Here is a 6,000-nt window from a genome sequence, read left to right on the forward strand (position 1 = left end):
TTTATCACCTAATAAAATGATGGAAGGCTAGTTCAACTTTTCAGTCCTTAGCAATGAAGAGTAACATACATAATCTATTCTGGATATTAATCAGTAGGTTTGAGTTTGCATGGGTCTTGTAATTAACTTGCTATGCAATTCTTTTAGTTATTTACTTAACTGATTTGCTTTTCATTTTCAACCTTTCAGACTTATCATGTAAATTATTTTGAGGCTTTACTGGGATTCAAATATAAATATATACTTTGAAACTAACTTGATTATTACAACTTCTGTATATTTTGGTCATTTCAATAAAATGATTGGTAAATCATTATTCTCAACAGTTTGAAAGGAGTATCTGGCCACAGAAGGCTAGGGAATGGCCCTAAGTAGGTTGTTGAGTTCTAACCATGTTGTCTATGCGAAGCAGTAATAATCCACTTCATCACTGGAAATCATTTCACCATCAAACAATTAAAGAACAGTGGTGTGTGAGCCACTCTCATAAATCTCCCTAGTTCCTGTTCCACTTGTTTATCATCTAGAGACCAGCCCATCTACGAATGTTCATTTTCATCCCTTTCATGGGCTTGTAACTCAGAAAAGTGGCTTGTGTTCCCTCTGAATTTAAATGCTATTACTCACTTGGAACACCAAGTGGGGAAAATGCTGGCCATGCAAAGGTTAATGGAAGCGCGGACACAACCTTAATTGCAGCAGTACAAACATATCTCTATAATTGTAGTTACTTATCTCAGTTTCTCATGCTTCTTCAGCCTACTGAGATCTGCTGCAAGCTGAAGATGAAAAGGGACCCTCTGGAGTTGCTTGATCAAGCAGGGGCTGATAGAGTTATCAGGCATTTTCAGATAGAATGCTTGCCACTTATGGATGCATTGTCATAATCAGTGTTTAGGCAAAACACCTGGACACACAGGATTCACCACACACACACACACACACACACACACACACACACTGCACTGGTGCCTAGTTTTCTTACTGAGTGGGAGGCACAGATGAAACTGAAAAGGTTAAAGGTGCTGGTTGTCACATGCTTCCCTAAACATTCCCCCATTAGGTCACTATTTACTTTCATTTGAATATGTTTATTTTCATACTTAACAAGCCTTTCGAAACATGCCCAACACATCTGCAGTACCTGATTAAAGCTTTTAAAGACTAAACATGCTGATGCTTGTTGGGTGTAATTGGCCATGCTGTATAGTGATGGCTTTGGTTGGGTGGAGATGCTAATTTTGCAACTTTGGGATCTCAAGTCAGTTAATTTAATGAGGACCCAGACTCTTCGCTGTCAAATGAGACTCTTGTGAAATTAGCCATTACCATTGTTTGTCTCCTTAACATTAGCATTGAACCTGCCTAGATGGGGTGCATTTATGGTGCCCATTGTACCAATTTTGTTGTGTTCATGCACATGAGAGGAAAGATTGTCACTGATGTCTTAATTTTAATTTTCATAGTCTTTGTGTACCTAAATTTGCTTAAAAATTTCGTAGAGGTGCTCACTTTGGCAGCACACATACTGAAATTGAAATGATACAGATAAGATTAGCATGGCCCCTGCACAAGGATAACACGAAAATTCGTGAAGGGTTCCATATTTTTAAAAAATTCATAGAGGTATAAGAAGAATAAATTAATCTCTCTCTCTCTCTCATCCTCTCATTTTTCTATCTACCTATTTACTTACCTACTTACTCACCTACCTACCAGATTTGGTTTGCATGAACTAAAAACACTATCTACTTCACAAAGTGATTGCAGTGGTTTTACAGAGTAATATGATAAAACACTTAGCATGGTTTGTGCACATAGTAAATGGTCAATGAATGCTAATTTATCATTATCCTTCAGGAAATATTACAACTGAGTCCAGGACTACCATTTATGTATATATTTTTTTATCTAAGGGCTGCTTCTCTTTATGCCATATCTCCAGATATTTTATGGAGCTCCTTTAATATTCAGCAAGTACGTTTCTTACACGTGTTTTCCCTTCATTAAGATGTAAACCTATGTATTCATAAACTCATACTTTCTCACTGCTGAGTTTACTTTATAATCAATATTTCCTTTGTAGCCATTAGCTTTTGTGTGTTTGAGGTTCTCTAGTTTTTAATTGTAAGGAAAACATACAGCAAGATAGCGCTAAAAGGTGGTAGGGCTAGAAGATACAGAAAAATGCAATCACTAAACAAGCTGCCCCAATAAGGATAGCTTTTTGTTCCATGAAATGAGTTTGTTCATAGCGTCATCTGCCTTTTCTTATTCAAGGATCTTGCCTTAATAGGTACATTATTGTTTTAATTTCTTCTTTCTGGGAGTTTGAAAAAAGGTTGTATAGTTCTCAGGCTTCAAAGGTTCAGAAGATAGAGTGGAAAAGTGGGAAATGTGATAATACTGTATTCCAGTGCCTTTTCCATGCCTGTGTTGCTGGTCTCAAGCCATCATTCATTAGTTGCTGTTGCCAAGGAGACAAACTCTGTGGGCTGAGTGACTCAGGCAAGCAGCCTGGCAGTATTGATGAGGAAATGAGCTGCATCATACTTGGTGTAGAAGCTGGCCAGTAGGTAGAGTACAACAGAAAAAAGGTTGAATAACTTGTAGAAAAAAGAAAGCTGGAGTCCATAGTCCATTTGCTCCCAGTGCATCAAGAACTTAGTTTTTCCTTGATCATGGGTCTCAAGAAGTGTGTCTTCCATTGCATTTAAGACCATAAGCCTTGCCTTTCAGTTTTGATGGGCCATTATGCTATGGGTATAGTGTTTGCTCCTGCTTCATTTTTTTACTTCATTTGTGAACCACATTAACATACTAGGTAAAACAGTCATGCTAGGCTTTTAGTGCTTGGGTAAAGTTTTCATTTAGGTACTAGAATACCCTCTGTTTCATCAGATGAGTGAATTTTTCTTCAGGTTTTCATAGAGTGTGAGGGGTTAGAATGTTAATCAATGATCTTTGAGTGATGTAGATATGTAAGAATTGATCATAAATTGGAGGAAAAGAGTTCAAACTTTTACCATTGGTCAGCACAGCTTAGGGCGCTTCCTTTTCCCTATCTGTAACCCACCCAATTAGGTAACATGTAACAACTGCAAACATCAGGTCACATATTTTCTCCCAGTATGTGCACTTGAGAGCTGTTAATACATTCCTAAAGATTTCACTTTAAAACTGTAGACATATAGCCAATGAGTATTTGACTTATCGAATTTATAACAAAAAGGAAAAAAAAGAAAAAAAAGCTATTTTTCTGTGTTCTTTTATGTTTTTTGAATGGTTAAATCAGACTCTTCATTTGTGAGCAACCAGATTAGTTTGACAATAATTAAGAACCAATCATTTAAGTACATAAAGAATTAAATCTAATCTATAATTTTGGTTGGTTTATCACTGATACTTCAACATAATCTGTGTACAACTATTATAAAAAATAGTGTCCTATGTACTGAAATTGAATTTATAATAAAATACAAGTGCTGATTTAAAATTAGCCTTCACAACAAACACAGATATATCTAGGCCTATATCCAACAAAAAGTGTCGAACATGTTACAAACAATGCTATAAAGCACTGTTGAGGGGTCCAAAATTATACTTGAACTATGTGAAATACATATGATATTCTTGGACCAGAATGTTTGGAATCATAAATATGCTAGTTATTTCTAAGTAAATTTAATAGGATCTTTCTTTCTCTTTTATTTTTTGAGAGGTCGAATCAGAACTCCATTATAAAACTTTTACTGTGAATAGACTAGTGTCCCCAAAACTCACAGTATCGAATGCAGTGAACACAAAGATTATACAGGCAAAAGCCACATGATTGACATGAGGAACTAAAGAGCCAAAGAGTGTTTTACAGAAGCAAAGCAACCTAGTTCCTTAATAAAAATACTACCATGTTTTCTTTCTTGGCACTAGGAAAGCATTTCATAAAACTGACTAGGAAGAAAAAAATACTAATAAATGTAAGAACCTTAAATAAAAGATGTAATTTGGGGAGAGTAACCTAGAGTGTATTAAAACATATTTAAAAAATATTTTAAACATCTACAAAATTAAAGTAGTGTAGCATGAAAGCATAATTGGAAAAATATGTATATATACATATATATGTTCCGACACATATGAAACTGTAGTTTAAAAATAATCTCATCTCAGTCTGGGAAAGATGTACTTATTAAATAATGGATTGGCATAATTGGATGGCAATAGAGAAAAGGAGAAGTTTTCTTAACTTTGCTATAAGACAAATTCCAAATGTGTTAAGAGAGTTAAGTAATATAAGGACTGAAATGAAAACTGTATGAATGTTAGCCAAGAAATATGAGAAGCTTTTGAACTATGACTCAAAATACGAGAGCAGTGAGACTATGTGGATAATTTGAGACCATAAATAATAACACATTTTGTATGCCGAAAACAAGTAAATAAAGCAAAATATGAACAAAATAAACACGAACAAAATAAAACTGAACAATTGTGGGAATTTTTGGGAATTTATATCAAAAGCCAAGGATAATAGTTGAAATATACCAAAAGCTTATGAAGTGTCCAGCTGGTGATGTAGCACAGTGATAGAGTACTTGTTAGCACAAACAAGGATCTGGGTTCAATCCCTAGTACTAGAAAATTTAAACAAGCAAAAAGAATCAAAAACAAGTTTAATAATATAAGTGAAGATAGGGAAAACATTGTATAGATCCTATAGAAAATGGAATAAAAATTTAAACAAGTATCCAAGAGATGAAAATGATTCTTAGCTATTTGCAAACATTCTCAACATCACTGAAAAAGAGTCCAATAATGTAAAGCTACTCAGAATTCTCGCAAAACTAGTCAACATCCAAAATCTGGACACCATGTTCATGTGGCTAATCCATGAAATGAACAAATATTATTTATATGAGTTTTCAAACTTTTCTGTGAAGGCACAGATCAGTAAATACTTGGCTTTGTTAGTCATCTGTTCTCTGTTAGAACTTCAACACTGCCTTTTTATTATGAAAACAATCATCAATACGTAAAAAAATGTACTGTGTGTAATGGCTACTTTCCAATGAAATTTTACTCATAAAAATGGCAAAAACCAGATTCAGCCTGCATGTTAGAGTTTACTAATTCTTGACAATTAAAAAATACTTGAAGGGCTGGGGATATAGCCTAGTGGCAAGAGTGCCTGCCTCGGATACACCAGGCCCTAGGTTCGATTCCCCAGCACCACATATACAGAAAACGGCCAGAAGCGGCGCTGTGGCTCAAGTGGCAGAGTGCTGCTAGCCTTGAGTGGGCAGAAGCCAGGGACAGTGCTCAGGCCCTGAGTCCAAGGCCCAGGACTGGCCAAAAAAAAAAAAAAAAAAAGAAAAAAAAATACTTGAAAAAGTGTAACACTAATCAGATGGTCAAACTAGAGGATTCTTCCATATGAAAACTGGTCTATAGAAATTCTGAAATCTAGGTTTATATACTCTAGTCATTATTCTTAAAAGTAAATTTCAGGTTTTTTTTGTATTATATAATCTTAGTTCCTTTTTCTGTAAGTCTCTATTTTTTCATTATAAACAATGACATCTGAAAATTCTTGCAGCTTGAGAAGTTTCTCATCCTGCTTCCTTCCATGGCCTAATTATTATTACTTACTTGTACTTTAGATTCCTAACTAAGGTTGGGAACTGCAATTCTTTTACATATTTCTTCATTTGTATTGAGTAGTTATTTGTACAAAGGGGTTTCAGTTCCAAAAGTCAGGATATAAGTATAATACTTCTTGATTGATGTCGACTGCTCCTTCATCTCCTGAAATCTTCCTTTATCCTATCTCCACTCTCAAGTCATGTTGTTCTATTTATACATAATATATATCTAATATAATGACTGCATTTGTTTATCCTCTTCCCTCCATTTGTGTACTCCTCTCTCTCATTGTCCCCTCCTCAGAATGTGTTACAGCTTAATGCTATTCATTTTATCAAATGGTTTATTAATTGTTCA

The 6,000-nt window shown here is 34.9% G+C and overlaps 1 non-coding gene across 1 annotated transcript; it reads left to right on the top strand.

Moving 5' to 3' along the window:
* The first annotated feature begins 1,504 nt into the window (after positions 1–1,504).
* Positions 1,505–1,611, top strand: LOC125350993. Its single transcript, XR_007210892.1, has one exon. It is a non-coding gene; the product is annotated as a U6 spliceosomal RNA (small nuclear RNA).
* Positions 1,612–6,000: the final 4,389 nt, after the last annotated feature.

Source organism: Perognathus longimembris, chromosome 4, assembly GCF_023159225.1.
Source record: "Perognathus longimembris pacificus isolate PPM17 chromosome 4, ASM2315922v1, whole genome shotgun sequence".
NCBI lineage: Eukaryota > Metazoa > Chordata > Mammalia > Rodentia > Heteromyidae > Perognathus > Perognathus longimembris.